The sequence below is a fragment of the Lacerta agilis genome, chromosome 2 (assembly GCF_009819535.1).
Source record: "Lacerta agilis isolate rLacAgi1 chromosome 2, rLacAgi1.pri, whole genome shotgun sequence".
NCBI lineage: Eukaryota > Metazoa > Chordata > Lepidosauria > Squamata > Lacertidae > Lacerta > Lacerta agilis.
The window spans coordinates 49,114,039-49,137,079 of record NC_046313.1 but is presented as its reverse complement, the minus strand read 5'-3'; positions in this window follow the sequence as shown (position 1 = coordinate 49,137,079).

Genomic DNA, 23,041 nt, shown 5'->3' with positions numbered 1-23,041 from the left:
GAGGCCTATCACATGATCCATGTTTCTCTTTTAAGTAGCTTTGTGCATAAACATGTAAGAATAGCCCTGCAGGATCAAGCCAGTGACCCACCTAGTCCAGCATCCTGTTCCCACAGTGGCCAACCAGATGCCCATGGAAGACCCACATGCAGGATGTGAGAACAAGAGCACTCTCCCCGCCTGTTGTCTCCAGCAACTGGCATTCAGATGTAGACTGATGAGGCTTTATAATTAAATAATGTTAATGATTATCTTTAATAAACTACAGCTGACCGTGCAACACGCAGGATCTGCGATTTACTAGGAACATCTCTCGGAGCACACTAGAGAAATGAATATATTCTGAAACCAAACTAATAATCTCTTTCCTCTGTCTCTTATCAAAGAGGCCTAGATTAGCCCATCCATACAATTCCCTCAGTCAGATCATTCTTGAGGAGTAATAAAAACTTCTCGTCCCTGCTTTGCAGAGGCAAGTTTTATCCAGGATCAGACTACAAAAGGTTCATGCTTGATGCTAGCGAGCAAGCGTGCAAAGGATTTCACCCACATAAGCACCCCACACATAGCCTACTCACACACCACCATCTATGGGCAAAAAAATCTTGACACTCAAAATGGAGAATAGGTCATCCGCCCATCTAAAAACAGTACAAAATGGGATCTGCAGTTTAATGTTAGGTTACGCTAAACTACAAGGTGGTTTGTGGAAGACAGATTGGTAGCCTAGCAACAGGGTGCAGCTATTTGAAGCCATCCCTGGTGAAAGAAAGAAAGAGAAAAGGCAAAGTATTTCTACTAAGGGATATCCATAAAATGTCACCCCCTTAAGGTAAAGGTAAAGGGACCCCTGACTGTTAAGTCCAGTCGCGAACAACTCTGGGGTTGCAGCGCTCCTCTCGCTTTACTGGCTGAGGGAGCCGACGTTTGTCCGCAGACAGCTTCCGGGTCATGTGGCCAGCATGACTAAGCCGCTTCTGGCGAACCAGAGCAATGCACAGAAACGCCGTTTACCTTCCCGCCGGAGTGGTATCTATTTATCTACTTGCACTTTGACGTGCTTTTGAACTGCCAGGTTGGCAGGAGCAGGGACCGAGCAACAGGAGCTCACCCCATCACGGGGATTCAAACCGCCGACCTTCTGATTGGCAAGCCCTAGGCTCTGTGGTTTAGACCTTAAACCCTCATTTAATATTACCTTCCCAACTCATTTTGGCACGCTTTTCCTTTCACAGACCTCACCACCTTCCTAATAAAAGTGTTACTGAAATCAGGTTTCCCACAAGCATATATTTTGCATTGTATAGAGTGAGTCCTATTCAGTCTACACCCTGGTATGCAGGAGAATATCTAGGGGTCTTGCTGACACCCCCTGCCTCCCTCAAAATCAGCTCTAGCCATGGGCTATGGACAGATATTCCCCTCTGTCAAGAGAAATATCTCCTTGCGCAATGGAACATTCTTCCACCTCTCTTCCTCTCATGCACCTTTTAAACTTTCTAAACCTGTTCCAGGGGACTCCTTAACCCTCTGAAGCAGATTTGGGGAGGGTGTAGGGTACAGAAGGATAGAGCGGGGGAAGCCCCAGGAGGGATGCAGTAGGTGACACAGGGTGTCACACTTCCGCATCCATCTGCGATATTGTTTTTAAGCACTCACAAAAATTAATTGCAGTTTAATGTGCACTTAAATTCAATTTGATCTAATAACAATTTGATCTCTTTTTGCAAGCAATTTCTGCTGATGGAGTGCAATTTTTGTTTGTTACTGTCACATGTGTGGATTTTTGTGCACACTTCCCCCTAACACACACAATTCCTGTGCACAAAATTTGGAGAAGGGCAAATTTCAAAGGACAGCTGTGCATTTCAGTCCATGTACTGTTTAGGGAAGTACAAATTAGGCATAAAAATGCAATCTGAACCAAATTTCTCCCTGTTCCCTAGTGGCTCTAGCTGTACCATAGTCCTGTTGTCCAACATATAAGAAAGGACATATTGTCTTCTATGTTCCATCCCTTCAGACAGAATACTGTTCTTTAGCACTGTCCATCCAGAGCAGCTGGGTGATATATGAACTTATTGTCCAAAACCAGTTGGAAGTCCATATCGTGATATCAGTTTCATAATTTTTGATCTGGTGATATATCACGAATCATGGGGCAGGGGTGGGTGGGTGGGTGTTATGCAAAAATCTCAGTGTAGGAAAAACTGTGAAGCTAGCCAATGCCTCTACACAGTTCCATCTTTATTTGAGATATTGTGATATGTCGGTATATCGCGATATTTATCTGGTTATATATTGCAGTGTTGAAAATCAGATATTGGCCAGCCCAGCCATCCAGACAACAGCATTTGTGGTGAATGCACATATGTGACAGTGAAAGCAGGAAGGCAATATTGTATGCCTGTTCAGTTATATGTCATGGATGTATCCAGGTGCACACAAACTGCACACATGTTGGTTCTTATTTCTGGTTGGGGAACTGTGCAAAAAAGTACAAACCCTGCATACAAACCTACACATGTACAGTATGTATGCACACACACATATGAATAATATGGATGGGGGAGCAGAGCTTGTCACTGCAAACCTGCTTCTCCTACCCTGTACACATTTACTGTACAGATCATCGGATCACCTGAACAGCCCTCTCTGTTCATGATATATGGCATGGTGGGGTGCAAAGCAAAACATTTTCCATGCTGGCAACTGTTTTATGGAATAGCCTCTCCAAGGAAGCCTGCCTAGCTCCTTCATTGTCCTTTCTGTGCCACATTTATGGGCACATTTTTTATATTATTTTTTATTGTGTCTGCTGCTTTGGGCACATTTTATTAGCAAGGCACCTTTAAGATGTAAGTAATAAATTAAATACAGCAGTTCGCCAGCTAAATGGGGCAGCAGCTTTACCAGCATCCTCGGAGCAGCAGAAAACAAACTGGCAGAAAGCGAAGGGCATCACAACACTGGGAGGCTTAGCAAGACAGGTAGGTTATTTATCATGTTAATTGCTAATTCAAACATCCTACCGAAAAGAAGAACAATATTGTCATGATCAATAAATTGCATTTCCCCCCCATTCTTGGCCCCGGCATCTCCGAAACTCATCTAAATGCACCTCTTTTACAATCTCAATTTCAGTCTCTGAAGAAAAGGAGGGGAGGGAGGGCAGCGTGCGGAAAGTATTCCATCCTTGATGCCAAAATGATCAAGAGTGTTCCACCATAATCAGCAGACCTATTGAATGTAGGGCTAGTATGTCGCTGCATTTAAAATAAGCTGCAGGCTATTCACTCAGGGATACCCTTTCATTGATCTTTAGGTAATTCATTCCCATAATTTATTTTCTGCTCGACTCTCAGAGCCCTGTAAATGTGTTTGCATTCATCCAGCACAAGCCACTGCTTCCATTGTTTTTTTGGCACGGACAGGTGAATTTAAATGGAGCTTCTTAAAACTTGTCTAGAATTGTTAAACTTGGGTTGCTCTTATAAGGGTGAATGCCAATAGCTGGATTAATTTCCTCTTTTCAGCAACAGGATGAAATTGCATCCAGCTCAGATTAGTAGCAAATGGGAATACATGGCATGTGTTGGGTTTTTTTTTTTTTTAATCATTTCCAGTTCCTCACACCATGAATAATGATAGCAGCTAAACTGCAAAACTCACAGTGTGTGTGTGTGTGTGTGTGTGTGTGTGTGTTGGGAGGGGGGAATCTCTCCTATAACGGTAGAGCTACAAATCTTTCCCATGACAATACCTGCCACCTTATGGAACGGAACAATCATTTCAGCTGCCCCATAGGATGGTTTCACAGATGTGTTTTCACGTCCCATAAAATGCCTAGCAGTGACTGGAACTGCCAAAAGCTGTAGGAGTTTCCAAGTGCAAATTTAGTGGCTGGAATTTCATTCAGCAAAGCTGTTTTACCACCACCACCCTCACTAGGAAACAAATAATACTTAACTTTATGAAAAGGTCATACAAATTGTGTATGTATTTTACTGAGAGCCAGTGTGGTGTAGTGGTTAAGAGCAGTAGACTCGCAATCTGGTGAACCGGGTTTGCGTCTCCGCTGCTCCACATGCAGCTGCTGGGTGACCTTGGGCTAGTCACACTTCTTTGAAGTTTCTCAGCCTCACTTACCTCACAGAATGTTTGTTGTGGGGGAGGAAGGGAAAGGAGAATGTTAGCTGCTTTGAGACTCCTTCGGGTACTGATAAAGCAGGATATCAAATCCAAACTCTTCTTCTTCCTCCTCTTCTTCTTCTTTGTGTACACATGGACATACCGTAATCAGCTGCAACCAATAATATTATAACAACATATGCATGATTATTACATGTAGCATCCTACATAGAACTGTCACATCTAAAAACCTACATACAATTTGGGCACTTCCTCCCACCACACACACAAAGAGCTATGGTGTAGGGGAAATGCCACATTTAAAGTTAAGCACATGATATAAACCAAGAATTTTCTGTCCATCAAAAGCCCAGATCAATTCTATGCATGTCTTTGCAGAAGTCTTGATGAATTCAGTGAGATTTTGCCTCGCAAATATGTCACAGGATTGCAACCTTAAATGCCTGTTTGCCCTTTGGTTATTGGAGAAATTTCACTGCCATCAAATGAAACATTGCGTATTAACTAAGTTCAGCACTTTGCTACAAAAGGACTTTGTGGAAGGTGTAATGACTGCTATGCAAATCAAGACACTGCTTAAATCATCCTGTGTTACCCTGCAGTCATTGCATTAGTTCCATCTCCTGCTGTTAACATAGTATTGAATACCTTTGTTAGGTTTAAATTTTTCATTCATTCATTATTACACAAAAGAAAGTTATTTTCACATATTACATGGCAATTCAGTCAAGCCAGTTCGTACTGTGCAACCATTTATAGCCTACTAGAAACGAAAACTTTAAGGGTATTCACCAAGAGTGACAATATTTTGCTGTAAATCTCAGAGTAGATGTCAATTCATTTTAATCAAATATTGACTGGTGGTCAATCAAATGTTGGCACCTATATATACTGAAGCTTGCAATAGTATTTTCTAGGAGTGTCCATTGTCTCTTTGTGTATCCTGAATGCATAGGTGAATTGTGGAGTATCAAGAGAGATCATGCTGCCCCATGCCTTCCAAGTAGCTCTGTTGCTTCAGTTCTTAAAAAAACCTTGAATGCACAACCTTCCTGCCACTACCACCACTTTTCTTATATAAAAGAATGAACCGAAGCTGATCAGACAAATGCACAGAGCTGGAAAAGGGAGTGGGGTGGATGTTTCATGCCGGTGGACAGCTCTAGCTTTTAGTCACAGTGAATTATTTTTGCAGTGTATTCTCATCACAGTAATTTTGGGGAGGGATGTTGATGTAAACACATGGGTCTTTGTTCTCCACCAAAAATGCAGCCTTGAGGAACGTGAAAATTTAGGGAGGAATTCAACATGCTGTTGTTGATCATTGCATTGTTTCAGCCTGTCAGGTGGAATGATCCAACACCAACACTCCTCTGAGCCTTGAGCTGGAGAAACTCATTAATTGAAGTCCACCCATAAGAACACGTCAGCACTACAAATACATACTGATCTGTAGTTTTTGCTCCCACTGCAACCCAAGATTCCCTAAGGAAAGAAACAATCAAATTTAAGTCAGTGGTACACTCTAAGTGTTTCATACTTGGTGGCTTATTGTAAGCTCTGGAGATGATGGAATACCATATTTTTCCATCTATAAGACACTCCCATCTATAAGACACCCCCTATTTGGGGGGGCTCAAAATTCAGAAAATGGGGGGGATTGAGCTTTTGGGGAGGATTATTTGGGGGGAATGCCAAAAATCACTCACCCATTAGAACGCAGCACACAACTGCTCGCGTTACAGCTGCCTGATCACTGCCATTAGCCCTCCTGCTTGCTGTTGTGGCAGCCAATGGACAGCTGACCTTGACAAGTGGGAGAGTGATTGGCGACCACTGGAGGCAATCGGGGAGCTGATAGGTGGTTTCTGTGAGCGGAATCACCACTTCCAATATCGGACTCGCATAAAAAAATCATTTGCACGTCCCCCCTCAGCACTACCCATGTATAAGACGAGCCTAAATTTTGAACCTCATTTGTGGGTAAAAAAAAAAAAAAATCGTCTTATACACGGAAAAATACGGTACATCTTGCAGCTGAAATGGTAGACACCACAGGGCTGCCCATTCAGTTCAACTTTTGATTCTGCATTGCCACAAAATCACGTGAAACATGGATGATGCAGGTGACTGCATGCTGAGCACAACCTAGTTCAGCTACTTGTACTAGATTGCAACAGTTACAGCTGCAACAGCATGGAAAGGGCTGCACTGGACTGAGTCCAGTGAATAATAACAGCAATTAACTTATGCATGAGCTTTGGAGCCCGTGGTAGTATAATAAGAAGTCTGCCCACAGATACAAAATCCATGCCTAGCACACGTTCAAAGGCTCACGTGAACAAGCCCCAGACTGGCAACATGGCGCACGCTTCCAGTTATCTACCAGTATCTTCCCAGAGCCAGAGAAAATATTTTTTTGAGTTACACTGAAGCAACATTTCACTTTATGGCAGTGCCCCATCTAAATCCCTGTCTCCATCTGGAACACTTGCTGGAGGAGCTCTGAAATGCAGGGATTTAACATGAGAGGTTTGAAAGGTCAAACTCTTTTGGTGCCATCTTTCAGGATTTGTTTTCTGTCCTCGTACTCCAGCTCTTGTTCAGCAGCACAGATTCCTGTTCCTTCATCCGCCCAGCAACGCCATCTCTCTCCCCATCTTCAGACATCCAGATTAGTCAATGGCTATAAATAAAAAGGTCGCCTGGCTTTGCTGTTCTGGATGAGTCCGGCTTTCAAAGGATTTTCAGGCCCATAAACTTTCTGCTGCTCAGGCACTTGCCTCTCTCATACTCAAGAACAGCAGGTGATTGCTTCATTGTATCAGAGTTTTTGTCCTTTTTTCCCCTGTCTTGGACCAGGGTGAGAGATCAAAGTCAGCAGCCAATTTCCGCAGTTTGGTGCACCACCAATACCAAGCTGCTGCGAGTCAGACATTGATAATTATTTGGTAGTTGAGCATGCAGGAGGCATGTGGGGAAGGTGAAGGAGGAGGGAATCAAATTTACACAACTCACTACAATGGCCTTTAAAAGACTTAGCATGAAAAATACATGACCTACCATGCATTATTTATTCTGCAATGAATAGAATTTTATGAAAATCAGGCTCCTGGGTCAGGGCTGACAAATTCGCCTTATTTAAACCTCACATCTGCCTGTCTGCTGGCCATCATTACGGGGATGAAAAGGCACCATAGCTGTGTATTCCTACATTAAAAGTATGTCCAGACCCCCCCCCCCTTATCCAGCTCACAGGGGTTCGGCAGCTTTGGTGTGGTGCTTTTATGAATACTCAGGCATCTTAAAGATGAAGCCAACTTGCAATTTCTGAAATGAAAAGCCTCTTTTAAATTAAATGTCTACAGAAGGAGCTGGCTTGACAGCCCTCCTACACACACACACACACACACACACACACACACACGCCGAGCCCCCTCCTGCTGTCTCTTTTGTTTCAAGATTCCTCATGCTCCTCCTGAATTGCATTAAGAGCTGGGCACACTCCCTCAAGCAGCGCCGCTGATAAATGCTCTCAAGTTCTCTCTCATTCTCTCTGCCTTTCCCATTGTAATTCTTATTTGAAATTAATTTGGTGCAGTCTGTGGTCCAGCTGTGTTCTGAATGCTAATGAAGCCCATCTCCTGCTTCAGCTGGGGTTGCTCACTCACATGCTGGCCTAATACCAGATGAGGCAGGGAGCTTTGTCTCCAGTGCCATGAACAGCGACTTCCTCAGTCTCTCTCTCTCTCTCTCTCTCTCTCTCTCTCTCTCTCTCTCTCTCACACACACACACACACACACACACACCTGCACCCCAAACACACATGCTTTCAACCAGACCATGTTTGCTAACATGATGTAAGATTGCTGGCAAGAATGACAATGGTTTCCAAGGTAAGACTTGGAAACAAACTGCACAGACTCAATAAATCCTGCCTTGGGTAAGAGGTGAACACTGAAAGGCTGCCCTCACCCACCAATATTCTTCTCCGGCTTGGATAAAAATCTAAGCAAAAGAACAATACCCAGTTCCCACCATCAGCCATCTCCATTAGCCTCCACTCCGCTTTCCAGAAAAGCCATTCCTGCCACCTGCCCAAACATTCCCTCCCTTGGGAGATCAACACCAGAGGCTAGCACCAAGGACAGGGAAAGGGAGTGCTTTCCTTTTCCTCTTCCTTTCCTTCTTCCTGCAAAAAAAAAAAAAATGTTTACATTAATGGAAATAATATACCCCCAAAATGCATTACATTAGCAGAAATTGCTTTTTAAACTCTGCATATTTAACCAAATTGCATAAACCAATGTGGATATCGGGAGGGAAAAAAAACTGATGGGTTTTCATAAGGAAGCAAACTGATGCAGAAATGTGACAAACTGAACTTTAGATTACAAGAATGAGAAACCAAAAAAAGCATCAAAACGAGAGAAGATATTTTAAAATGCTTATTTGGAGGAGAAAATATTTCAGATATCTAGATTTAAAAGTAGATGTTCATTTAGATTTTTAAAAAAGAAATCTTGTTTAATGTGAAAACAGGATAGAGCAGACATATGAGTGAGCAAATGTAGACTTGGCACAGACCAGAAATGGACTGATTTGTCCATCCCTATGGAGAAGGTTTGTTGGGGGATCTAAAGATGGCTAAGCAGCTCTGAGGACTTAGGCTATGAAGTGGGACAGAACTGTGAAGACACATAAAGCCTGCCCTTGCATGTCCAAAAGTGATCACAAAGCAGTGCAGTGTGCTAGAGGCATCTAGGATTGCAGGAAACCTGGAAACCTCATAGCCTGAAGCTCGGTTTGAGCCAAGTGGGGTGCCTCTTCCCAGCTCTGTTTTCTCCAGGCACTAAAGGGAATAGGAGTGTGCAGCTTCAGCCCCTGTGATTAGCAAGTAATATGAAGCCACTGGATCGCCCAGGCCTGGTATAAGCAGGAGGAACTGGCCTGCAAGCCTTACCTGTTCAACAGAGCAGGGCCATCTGCTTACAGCACTTCAGACTCTGACCCCGTGCCAAATTTAGGTATAAGCTAAATAAGCTATAGCTTAGGGGCCCACTTTCTTGGGGGACCCAAAAAAAAAATTAAAGGGGAAAATGGATGTACATTTCTAAAATATAAGATAAAAAACAAATAAAATAAAACTTACATGCAGCAACAGTGTTTTGTGTTGTATAGGCTCCTGTGATGTAAGTAATGGGCTCTGACTGCTAGCCTGCTCCCTAAAATATCACCGGTTTGCTCATTTCTATATATAGGGTGCCTACATTCTGCATGTGCAAATGGCTTTAGACACCTGTTAGGTCCATAAATTACCATATAGCATATATCCAACGCAAAAAAACAGTGACAATTTGTTGTTGACAAAGGACATCTGGACATATAAAGGGTCCCATTACCTTCAGTAGCTTAGGGCCTCATCAATCCTAAATCCGACCCTGTTCTGACCTCTTCATCTCTAGCACAGACACTCAAACTGAACTCCAGCAACTGATTTCTGGAACCCTGGGCTGGAGAATACATTATGTCTGTTTAGATTTAATTAATTAGGCCAAGCCCTGACATTAAGTCTCTGAATAAATTAAGGCTAGCTGGACACATTCATAACAGAAGCCTCTGTGGTTTAGAAGTGTACTAACTGGGAAAACAATTCTGCGAGCTTTGTAGTAGGTTTGTTTTACCTAATGCTGATTGGTTAGCATTTGAACATGTACCATGTATATTAGCTGCCAGCAAGCCAATTGATTGACAGATGCAGTCTCTCCTGTCCACACACACACACATATCCTGGAGAGGTTTAACAAACATATGGTGTGTGTTTTGAAGTAAGGTGTCAAAGGAATGAATAAACTAATTATTTCATGTAACACCTAAATATTGTAAACCACTGCAGGCAGGTGGGATCATAGCCTCCACGGCCAATCAGCACAATGCACAGCCAGGTGCCAGCCAGTTTAGCACTGTGCACAGCTGGTACTGCAACAAAGCCTCCAGAACTAGCTAAGTAAGGAAGAAAACTGTTAGCCTTGATGGTAAAAAATGATAATGATAATGATACAGTGCCTACTACTTACAGGTACATCTCTGTATAATGCCAAGTAGACCTAGAAAAACTGCACAGGCAAGATTCATTCTTGGCAAACTTAATATTTGCTTTTTCTTCTCCTCTCCTTGAATCAGAAAATGACACATGCAAAGCATGAATCATAAAGAAACTCGCAAATGTCTCAGTGCTAAGTGATGCTAGAGGAGCAATCTATGCATACTTGTTTAGATATTGCCTCTGCCTGTAATGCAACCCATGGGAGGTCTGCATACTAATATTTATTTAAAGTAGGCGAGTTAAAAGGTAGAATCATGACCTTCGCCACTTTGTACTTGCAGGTAGGGTGCCGCAATAATGCCGCATGCAAAATTGATTTTATAAAGTGGTTTGTGGGAAATTGTTACATAGAAGAGTAAGTCTTGCTGAAGCGGAAGCAGCATGCCTTCTGCCAGGGTAAGTCTTGCCTCACTAACCTTTTAGCATCATTTCAAAATGTCAACAAGCACATGGATAGACCAGTGTTTTTCAACCACTGTTCCGTGGCACACTAGTGTGCCGCGAGATGTTGCCTGGTGTGCCGTGGGGAAAATTGAAAAATTCAAGAGAATTACTTTATATATAGTCAATATAGGCACAGAGTTAATTTTTTTAACATTTTCTAATGATGGTGTGCCTCGTGATTTTTTTCATGAAACAAGTGTGCCTTTGCCCAAAAAAGGTTGAAAAACACTGGGATAGACACTGTGTGTGTGGACTGTCACAGATCCTTTGTTAGAGTACCTCACCAAAGGCTTGTGAGTAAGCTTTGCAGTCATGGAATTAGATGAGAGGTCCTCTTATGGATCAGTAAATGGTTAAAGAACAAGAAGCAGAAAGTAGGAATAAATGCCTCTGGAAATGGATAGAGATATTGTCCAATCTGCCCCAGACACAATGCTTTTCAAAGGAGTCAGGTAACACTTTTCAGTGAGAAATCCACTGTGTGGATTAAAAAAAAATAATCTATAGAATATTATTCAAAACAGCAAATCAGTGAAATTATATGTTCATTATAAAAGGAAATCAATTCCAGGTAGCAACAGAAAATATCAGACAATTTATGGGTATTTTGTTTTGGTAAAGAATCAACTTGCTTGGTGGCCACTATTTTTGGTGGGTGGCATTGAATGCCATGGAAGTCCACAAAGTTCAGGAAAATTGGAAATGTAAATTTTAAAAAAAATGGTGGGTGTGTTCTGTCTTTGTTGGGAATGTTGTAGAGTTTGAGAACAATGGTAATTAATCCAGTTAAATTAATATTTTAAATTAGTGTCCCACTAGATTCCTTGATGTGCCTATTGAATTGTGTGAAAGGGAAAACCAAACCAGTATTTTGAACTTGGATATTATATATTTTAACTGTAGCCAGACTTCCATAAGCCAGATCATGAAAATATGCCCACAAGCAGAGTAAGTTTGATATGATTAGGAAAAACTGGGAGCAGCTGAGAACAATAAAACTAACGGTGCTACTTAAAGATAAAGAAAGTATACAGAATTTAAAGACCAGATGGGATTTAGTAACCCAATATGTTACACGATTTTATAGAGTAGTTTTAGGATGAGGAAATCACTGGTTAAGGTAATTTAACAGCCAAGTTCTTCTTTTAGAAAGAAATCTGCTTGGGATGTATTTAATGATTATTTTAGCTATTTAATGAATTATTGGATGTACATTGTTTTTGCTTTTAATGCTGGTTTGCACAACTTATAAGAAATAAAATAAAAAATCAGTTGATGATGTCACTGAAAGCCAAGGCACCCATTAATTTCCATTAATTCTCTTCCCTCATTCAGCCCGACTGACATCTTGTTACAATTTGTTGTGTTTTGTATAACATAGGAATAAAGGAAGCTGCCTTGTGCAGAATCAGGCGATGGGTTCATTCTAGCTCAATACTATTAGCATTGAATGGCAGCAGTTCGCCAGGATTTCAGACAGGGAAACTTTCTCAGCCCTACCTTCAAATGCTGTAGGATTGCATCTGAGACCTTCTGCATGCAAAGCAGATGTTCTACCATAGAACTACGGACCCTTATAGAAATAGTATACAGATAGAGCAATCCAATCCCTGATCTAGAGGGGGTTTGGATAAGAAAGTGCCTCCCACCACTAGGTCTCTACTGGTGGGTGACTCCACTAATGGGTTTTCTGCCACCACAGAGTTTCTGGCTGCATCTGCCTAAACTAGAGATATTGGAGGATTCTGGTGGAAACGTGAGTGGAAATTGCCAGTGTCTGCTTTCATGCCCCATGTCCAGAATGAAAATCAACTCATCAAAACATCTGCTACTGATGTAACTTTTTGGTATCGTTCTGATCCTCCCTCTTTCCATTATTATGTTATATAAGAGACATATTTATTGCCTGCTACTAATAATATGGTAACCTAACTTGTATATGGCCCAGTCTATACTGGAAGGCTATTATGGGTTTATGTAACTTTCTGATGAGCATATGATATACCTAAAAAGAAAACCTTCCCTACCACTAACACCAGTTAAATATAACACCAGTATATTTCTCTACTTTTCTTTTCATTTCTGTAAGATTATGCCCCAATGGGTCCAAGGTAATATACCATTCGGTTGTAAACAATATATTAAGATTGCTATATCTCTTCACACTCCTACAGCAAAGTGCAATACTTCACACTGATCAATCATCAGGCGTAGTTCAGAAAATACAGCAAGAGAATTAAGATTATACTCATTGAAATAGCTGGGGGGGGGGAGAATCCTGGCTATTGTTATTTCTATGAAACACTGACACATTCATTCTCAGCAAAATGGTTCCATGAAATTGCTATGCATATATATAGCACCATTTTCATAATTCATTTCTGATGTGCATCTTGACGGTTGCATTCATAGTGAATGTTCATTTCTTGACTTTTATCACGTTGATCATGTATTTCACCTATACACACACACACTGTTTTACCCTCAGCTGTACTTTCTGGTATAATTACATGGGGAGTTTGGTCCACCCTGTTAAATTTTCACACTACTGCAGGACAATAGAAGAGCTGCCGAGTGTCAATAAAACCAAAGCACAAAAGTCCACTATAAATGTAGCAGCAAAGAATCCTGTAGTGACTGAGATATTTGACAAATGTTCTCTCTGGCACATCTGAATGACTTTTCTTATTTTCCATGGCAACCATATGGGTGATTGTCTGATCACCTCCTTACACATGTTTACTTGGAACCAAAGTCCATAGGAGTAAACCCCACTGAATTGTCTTGATTTCAAACTTAAAGATGGTAAAAGAAATCTTAGGATTTGTCAAATCTGAGGATTTGGCTGAGAAAGTAGGCTGGGAAAGACCCAATATTCTTTTACAATATACACTATGCAATAGACTCCCATTGCCACATAGTAAGTATGGGTCTCTATCATTGCTACTGGAATGACTTATTGATCTGGATTTCCAAGCATGTCTCCACTGCCTGATATCATTAATTAAGCATTCTCTTTCACTCAAGCTCTTTAATTGACCACAGATGTAGCTAATGAAGCCCTGACTCAAATGCACATAATAGAGCCAAGGTCAATTCTCTTGCACCAGAGTTTTTAACATCTAAAGGTTTGAAAAGTTGTTGTAGTTGGTATAATCAACAGGTACTATCTCACATATATGCTGTAGTCCACGGGGGGGGGGGGTGTGAAAATCAAAAAGTCACCATTTTACTGACAGAGGAATGGAATGGATTTCAGGGAGCTTAGCTAGCAAGCTGGAGAACATGGTCAGCAGGAGGCTAGAAAGCTGTTCTAGCCTCCAGGCAATTCTACTCATGTGAGTGGAAGATTATGGCTATGCTCCCTCGCCCCAACCCTGGCATTATATCCTTGCCAGCCCTGTCCACACATTGGGGCAAAGATCTGAAGTGGGGAGCCTGTTCTACACAACAGGAGCATAGAAAGCTGCCTTATACTGAGTGAGACCATTGGTTCATGTAGCTCAGTATTGTCTACACTGACTGGCAGTGGTTCTTCAGGGCAAGGGACATTCCCAGCCTTCTGCGTGAACAGTGAGCATGGCCACATTCTCCCTCCAGAAGGATTGGAATTGTGCGATTAACGAATGCCCCCAAAAAGGCCTTGAATTCCCTGCCTATGGGAACATGCCTTTGAAACTCATCCTTCCTTACTTACTGGACAGGACTTACAGAAAGGTCAGCCCTGACTGCTCAATGTTATTCTGGAGGGAAAGAAGAAATGTTGGAATCTGGGTGTAACGAAGATCAAACACAGACATTTATATGCATCCTCTATAATTCAACCCTCCCCCAAAAAAATCTTCATTAGGAAGTAGGGATAGAATGATCTATCAATTTCACTTCTTTCCTTTCTTCCAGTCTTAAATCCAGTTCCTAACATGGCTGCAGCAATTTGAATAAATAAATAAAATCCTCATAGAAATTCTTCAGCATTTTAGTGCAATTTTATGCTATCATCATCACTATCACGATCTATATTATATTATATTATATTATATTATATTATATTATATTATATTATTTTATTTTATTTTATTTTATTTTATTTTATTTTATTTTATTTTATTTTATTTTATTTTATTTTATTTTATTTTATTTTATTTTATTTATACCCTGCTTTTTCTCTGCTGGAACTCAAGGCAGCTTACAGATAAAAATAAGAACTGCTAAAACCATAGAATTTTGTATGCAGCTTTGACAGATGTACACCTTTTGGAAAGCAATTCCTCCTATTATAATGCATTTTTGTACGTTATCTTCACTAACATGTTCATTTTTATGTACGTTTCCCTGTAATATATGCATCTTTGTAAACATTGTTTGGTTGGAGATGCGAATCACAAATTTCGGAAAAGTGTGGATTTTCAAGGATGGCTGTGCTTTGGTTTTCATATTGTTTCAGGAAGTGCTTTAAATGAAAACTGAATCAAATTTTGCTCCAATACCAGGAAGTGCAAATCAAGTTGGTTCACTTGAAAACGCAGGCCAAGCAAATCCCCCTCCCACGCTCTCTTGGCAGAATGATTGCTGAAGGGCAGCTGTGTGTAAACAAACAGACCTAGAAAGAAATTATAGCATAGAAATATAAAATCATTTCCAGAACTGCAAATTAAAATAGTGGGTGGGAAACGATTGTGAAAGTTTGAAACAGAATGGTGGACTATTGATACATACTATTTTATTAACCATGAAAAATTTATTCCTTTATCCAATGTTTAATGCAATCCAGAACAGAACATTCCAATGCTTTGGGTAGTATCAATATAATATTTAAAACAAAAGTCATCAAGCATACTAATTTGCTTCTTAAAGAAACTAAATAAATAAATAAATAAAGGAATGAATAAAACATAGAATGAGTTGAAATCACATTTTATTTAGGAAAGACAATGTCTAACTTTGGGCAAAACAAAATAAAAAATAAAAAAATTCCTCCCAGTAGCACCTTAGAGACCAACTAAGTTTGTTCTTGGTATGAGCTTTTGTGCGCATGCACACTTCTTCAGATAATTTTTGGCTTATTGTGAAGAGGTGTGGTGCTGAATTACAATGGTACCTCTGATTAACAACTTAATTCGTTCTGGAAGTCTGTTCTTAACCAGAAACCATTCTTAACCTTAGGTACCACTTTAGCTAATAGGGCCTCCTGCTGCTGCCGCGCCGCTGGCATGCAATTTCTGTTCTCATCCTGAGGTAAAGTTCTTAACCCGAGGTACTACTTCCGGGTTAGCGGAGTCTGTAACCTGAAGTGTCTGTAACCCGAGGTTTCTGTAACCCAAGGTACCACTGTATATAAGTTGAGTTGTTTGACAAATCAACAGCCTTTCTCCATCAAGGAAGGCAATAATCCTGGACAACTTGTCAAGGCAATTCATATATATTTAAGCTGTCTAAGTCATCTCTTAGGAACTGTGGTGAGGAAAACCAATATTATCTACCGACCTATCAATTAAAATTATATGTGATTTTTCCATCTTCATAAGATGCTCAAGTTGGCTAATAGCATCAAAATTAAAATACAGATAGCATCAACAAAAATAAGCATATAAATACAAGTAAAGCAGAACTTCTTATAGGAAAAAACACAATACCAAAGGCCTTATAAGGTAAAAATATTTAACTTTCCACTGGAATGCCAAATGAAACTCCAGATGCAGAATGTTCCATAGTATAGGCAGTATTATGAGGAAAGCCTTTACCCATGTGCCCACCAACCATACTTCTGAAGGCAACAGAACAGAAATCGGAGCCACCTCTACCAATCTCAATGGACAGGAAGGCTATATGAGAGAAGAGGGTCCTTTGTTGTTGTTGTTCAGTCGTTCAGTCCGACTCTCCGTGACCCCATGGACCAGAGCACGCCAGGCACCCCTATCCTCCACTGCCTCCCGCAGTTTGGCCAAAGTCATGTTAGTAGCTTCAAGAACACTGTCCAACCATCTCATCCTCTGCCGTCCCCTTCTCCTTGTGGCCCCCATCTTTCCCAACATCAGGGTCTTTTCCAGAGAGTCTTCTCTTCTCAGAGGGTCCTGTAGATGTCCAGATTCCAAGCTATTTAGAGCTATAAAACTGAACCGTGCAAAGAAACAGACCAGAAGCCAAAGATGGTGAAATAATAATGGTGTGATCCTTTCCCCCCAAACTGGCTCTGGTAAAAAAAATATTCATGCTTCTTTTCATACTCTGGGAAAGTGGAAATACACTTAGGTTTTTTGAGAAAAACCTATGGTTTTATGAGAAAAAGTTGAGGTAGGGAAGGGTTAAACATAGCGTGGACCAAATAATTTGAAATACAAGTTCTCTAACTGTACTGTTATATTTCAAATAAAATAACTGTGATTTTAATTTAAGACAATAACAACACATAACTTTGGTAGGGAGGGCAGGATATAAAATTTAGTGGATAAACAAAACAATAAAATACCTGTAAGGTGCTGCCCCCAGCTGCCAGGTGTCCTATTCAGATGAATCCCGAGACTCCTTTCCCCTTCAGTTGCTACTCACTGATGATGACTTCTTCCTACCTCTTCATATTTGCCATACTATTTGATAGCCCAAGACTTGAAAAGCAAAATTCTATAGCCAGAGGGGGGTGGCTGTCCATTCGCAGTATTAGAAATTTTAGTAAACATTTTCTAAATAGTATAATCTTAATGAATTTCAAAATGTAATATTCATGAAAATGATCTGTGTATTATTTTCAATAGTTTTTTCCACTATGCGTGTGTCTGCAATGTGTGAACAGGGGTTTTCATGGAATTATAGAGTTGGGTCATCTAATCCAACCTCCTTTTAGCTGCAGTTGCTTAGTTTGGTTTCCACAATCAGCAAAACTCCAAAAGGTAACTTGGAAATAGCAGAAGTCACTGTAGCAGAATCTGTGTACTTCCTGCTTTCACTCTGCTCGCTAGCTGAATTTTCATATGACGTAGAAAAATAGCTGAAAGTGGTCCAAATTTCAGATTCGGGCCTTTTTACTGCCCGTGATGTAAATGTACACCTGAGTTTGAAACACCGATTCACCTCTGCCAAAATACTGACATTATAACTGTGCATATCAAATCCTGGAGGGGAGGGGAGCTGGGAGAGAAAGGCACATTGGGAGGAAGCAATAGCAACTAAACATGATCACCATTTAAAGCGAAAAATAGCTGCAGCACAAACCAAGCCCTAGTTATGAGCTGAAAGTCTATGAATAATCCATTATCTCTACTCTGCTGAGGACTGAATAGGAGAGCCATTCTTACATTTCCTTTATGCTTACTGGCATTCAATTTCACTTTGTATTCTTCAGTGACATGAATGTATTGATGTTTACATCACTACTATACATAGATGCCAGTACTAATAATGGAAAGATACTACGATGCTGCTAACATGAAAATTAGCAAGACAAAAGTCCTTCTCCAAGACATTTATAGTGCCCAATTACTCCCCCGTTGCCGTACCACATCTGTGGCAGGGAAGTATCGACTCTTGTTTTTAAGCATAATCTGAATGAATGTGATTTAAAAGGGGCCACCAGACTTTGTTGATTTAAAGGCTGAGACAGAGACAGGAATAACCACCATTTTCTGTTCCGTTTTTGTTTCTGATTTGCCACAGTCATTTTTTAGCATTTAGGGCTGGCTGGAGATCAGTGTATACAGTATATGAAAAGCAGAATCCTTTCATTTCCACGTGCCATATTTAAAATAAAAGTTAAAATGTTGGATGGGGTTAGATTGTTGGGGAGGGGACATCTCCATTACGAAAGAGAGGGGTTGTTTTTTGTTGTTTTTTAAAGGGACACCTCATTTAAGAGAGAGAGGCTTCCATTTCTATCACAAGCTGAAATCAAGATGTCTTGTAACACTCAGGCTGCTCTCCACCCATAATGAAGTGTGATTGTTTCACAGCAGCAGTTCTGCTTCCCTGGTGACAGCGCTCAATCTGCTAGATTCATTATATTTATGACCTCAGGTTGAACTACAAGCAAGGTCTTGCTAGTATAAAGCCAGCACTTTTTAATGCATAGCAATGAAGAATTCAACCTGGGAATTACATCTCAAGACATATACAGTGGTACCTTGGGTTACAAACACCTCGGCTTACAAACACTTCAGGTTACAGACTCCGCTAACCCGGAAGTAGTACCTCGGGTTAATAACTTTACCTCAGGATGAGAACAGAAATTGTGCGCCGGCAGCAGCGGGAGGCCCCATTAGCTAAAGTAGTACCTCAGGTTAAGAATGGTTTCAGGTTAAGAATGGACCTCTGGAATGAATTAAGTTCATAACCAGAGGTACCACCGTACATTTAATACGTCTGTGCCACCAAGATGTAACAGATGACCCACATATTTGCAGGAAGGAAATGCAAAAAAAGCTACTTAGCAGCTGCAATGGCCCTGGGCATTTTGACATCCCAAGTTGTGTCAGAGCTGGCATTGTCAACCAGCTATTCTGGAACACAGTCACACGGCAAAAGTATTGCACATGCACACAGAAGACATGTATGTTAGTAGCAGAGCAGAGACTTTGTTTGCAGAAGGTCCCAGGTTCAGTCATTTATTTTGTAAACTGCCTTGTGATCCTCAGGTGAAAGGTGGTCTATAAATTTAACACATAATAAAATATGGTTAATCACTGGCATCTCTGGTTAAAAGAATCAAAGAGTAGGTGATGTGCAAGATCTTTGCCTGAGACTGCCAGTCAAATGAGTCCATACTGGGCTCCATGGAGCAATGGTCTGGCCTATCGTAAGGCTTATTAGTGTCAGGTGCCCAGTTTTCATTGCTCTGCAGCACTCTCTGGTATGTTCCGACACAGCAGCTGCTCAGAGTTGGGCAGAACAGAAAATGATACCTTAAAATTATCCACCCTACTCCTGGAAAATGCTTGAGAGGGCATTTCATTAAACATTCTCAAAAAAAGGACTAAATTATCCAGCAGTTTATTTTAGAGGAGGGAACAGTGTCACAGCTCTCTCTCTCTCTCTCCCTCTCTCTCCCCCCTTCAACACAAGCAACCGCAGAGCTTTTCTCTTGTCAGCCCAGCCAATATTTTGTTCCCCAACAGTGCCCCATAGTCTCATTCTGAAGCATTGTGTATGTGGAGGAGGGGAGAATATGGTCACCAAACAAAAAAAATAAACACCAACCGGTTGAGAACATTCAGAGGATATTCTACAAAACTGCAAAATTTCAGAGGGGCCCCAAACAAGAAAATCAGGGCAGTCTTTAAGCTCAGGTTTAGTCCCAAGTGACCATCTGTGTTGCTTGGGTGATGGCTTACTTTGGCTAGATTATTGCTCATGCATCCTTGATTCAGCATAGTCTTTGTGGCTTTCACTCTTTGTTCCCTTTGCTCTTCCCTTTTTCTATATGGGGAAAACATTTTACAAGGAAATTAATTATTTAGTGGCTTCTCGGTAGAAGCTCATATTCTGAGGAAGATTTTGCATAAATAATATCTCAAAAGATGTTCAGCCAGCTACCTGGGAAGGAAATTCCAAATGAATCTGGTTAACTGAAAATGAAAATAGAATAGACTGGAACTGTGCTGTCTTATGCTCTAGGTTAATGCTTAGTAAGTTAAAGATTCTTTTTTCATCTGTCAAAAAATTCTTGACAGAGCTCCATCAATCTGGTGCTAAATATAGAATGCTACCATAACCCCCATTCTTTCCAACAGGGGTTTAGGACTGCAGCAATCTACCTATTGTTTCCCTTTCTCTTAAACATCAACAAAGATCCATTTATAATTTGCATATCTTATTATTAATTAATATGGGGAAATTAGGAATGATCTTTTTTGAAGAAGGGATAGCACTCTGGTAGCATATCTGCAGTGTTATAATCTGCCTTGGGCTAATTGATTAAAATAAAACACAGGAGAAATTACTACAAGATGGTAGGGTCCTGAGCTTTTCAGGTTTCACCGTAAGCACTGATTGTGATATTTCAAGGTAGCATTTAGCTCATGCATGAAAGCAACTTTCAGAGGTGTCCTGGGAAGAGATCTATCCCTTCCCTTCCAGCTAGATGAAATGAACTGAAGGAGACCACTATTTTGTGGATCTGGGCAAAACTCAAGCTCAGTCATGTGATTGTTATGGAAGGACCAAAAGTTCTTGGCAAATATAGTGATTCTTAAGGAGAAAGAGTTGAAACATTGGACACCGTTACACCTGGCCAGTAAAAAGTACCTAACTTTGAAAATAATAGTAGTGGACACAGATGTGGAATTGCTTGGGCCTGAATAAGCAATCAGCAGAGAGAGATTTGGGTGCCTTGGAAGCTGGAAAACAACACCTAACACAAAAGGTGTGGAGTAGAGTGAGGTTGCTGTGCACTGGGGATTGCCATGATTTTTGCCTTGAGGGAGGCATTGCCGCTTCCTGCTCATTCTCCTTCAGCTTAATGCTGTCTATATGAAGTTCTCACATAAAAATATCCCCAGTGCTTTGTGTCTTTTGAAGGAAAGTGACCTTGGAAATAGTTTCTTAAAACTTTTTGGCATTAGGAAAAGATGGAGAAAATCCATCTATTTCAAGGAAAAGAAAAATTATATTTTGTTTTTGCATTTCTTATTTATTCAGTGAGACTAAGAATCTCCTTGTGTGGGAAACTTAAGAGCCTTTTTATATTTCTCAGACACAATTCCATGACTTTGCCTGACTTAGCTCACCAATAGCAAGAGCAAGACTGTATCAGGCCAAAAATCACGGAGTAAATACTGAGCTTTACCAGGTGACAGAAATCATACTTGAGACTTTATCCCTCTGTCTCTTGTACTTAGTTTGGAACTACAAAGCCTACCTTCATTTTCCCTGGTGAGAGCTTTACAGAACTTTCTCCATTTTGTTCTCATTAGAGGCAATGTCAGCTCATCAGACACTAGTGAATCTTGTTTCTGTTTTATCCAAAGCTAAATGTACCATGCCGTTTTGCTGTCTTATGAACAGATATCCTGTCATTTCCCATGCTTCACTGAGAAAAGCTGCAGTTCCCGTGTGAAACACACTGCATGTTCCACTGAGGTCATCCAGTTAACTTAAAACCTGAAAAATACTGTACTGGCATCTCCAGAACAAGACTGAATATCTATCCTACAGTTACCCATGATGGCAGGCAACAATTCCCAGGGCTCTGCTGTGTTTTTTCTAGCCGCTGTTTTTGAAACTTCAGCTAGCCATACCCACGATGACAATGATTCACACAGTGTACCTGGCCATGAGAATGCATAGAAAGGAACACACAATTATACAAAACCTATCCTTGAAACTAGCTGGTATTGATGCACTGTTTGAAGAGTTAGATGCAAGTGAAACTATTATTTTGCTTTATGATCTTATACCCTCCAGTATAAAACCTTTCCAGGATGACTTGCAATGAAAGGGTGAAAAGAACAATAAGGATGTCATCCTTTGGTCCCTGGAAGAGCACTGTGCAAAGGAAAAAGCACCTAAATGCAAAGTATATGGTGCTGTTTAAGAATCTTGGAGATAAATTACAGATTGCAGCTTTAGCACAACAGATGTACCCCAGACATGGTCAGTTTTTCATTTTGCAGACTGCACGGAAACCTTATGATTACTTGGTGGAGGATTTAAATGTCTCCACACCTAAATCTTATGCCTGACTTTTCTCTCCAGACTAGTCTGTGTTAAGCACTATGAAAAAGGCCACACATAGTTACAAAAGGTACTGATATAATGGCTTTGTATTCTTTGTCCCACCAAGCAGCATGGCCAGCCACATAAAGAGAAACTTGCCCCTCTTACACCTTCTTATGAAGGCCCCTCCTCATCAGAGAAAAGCCATTTTATGTGCGGCGTCAGGTGACCTGATTTCTGCAATCTCAGAAATAGCCCTAAACACTTCAAAAGGCAATATGCTGAAGTCCTCCCTACCAGGTGTGTGTATTAAGAAAAAAGTATAGCCTTATTGAAAGTCTGAGCAACAATATCACTAAGAAGGACGAAGCAATTGATGAAACCATCTGGAGGGGTTCTTGCACTATTATTAAGTTTTGCCATCCCTCTGATAGCTGGACTTTTAACTAATGGGTGATGGAAAATGCTGAAAAGATTATTTGGTTCCCAGCCATTAAAAAGGTAAAGGTAAGTCCAGTTGCAAACGACTCTGGGGTTGCGGTGCTCATCTCGCTTTACTGGCCGAGGGAGCCAACGTTTGTCCGCAGACAGTTTTTCCGGGTCATGTGGCCAGCATGACTAAGCTGCTTCTGGCGAAACCAGAGCAGCGCATGGAAACGCCGTTTACCTTCCCGCCGGAGCAGTACCTATTTATCTAC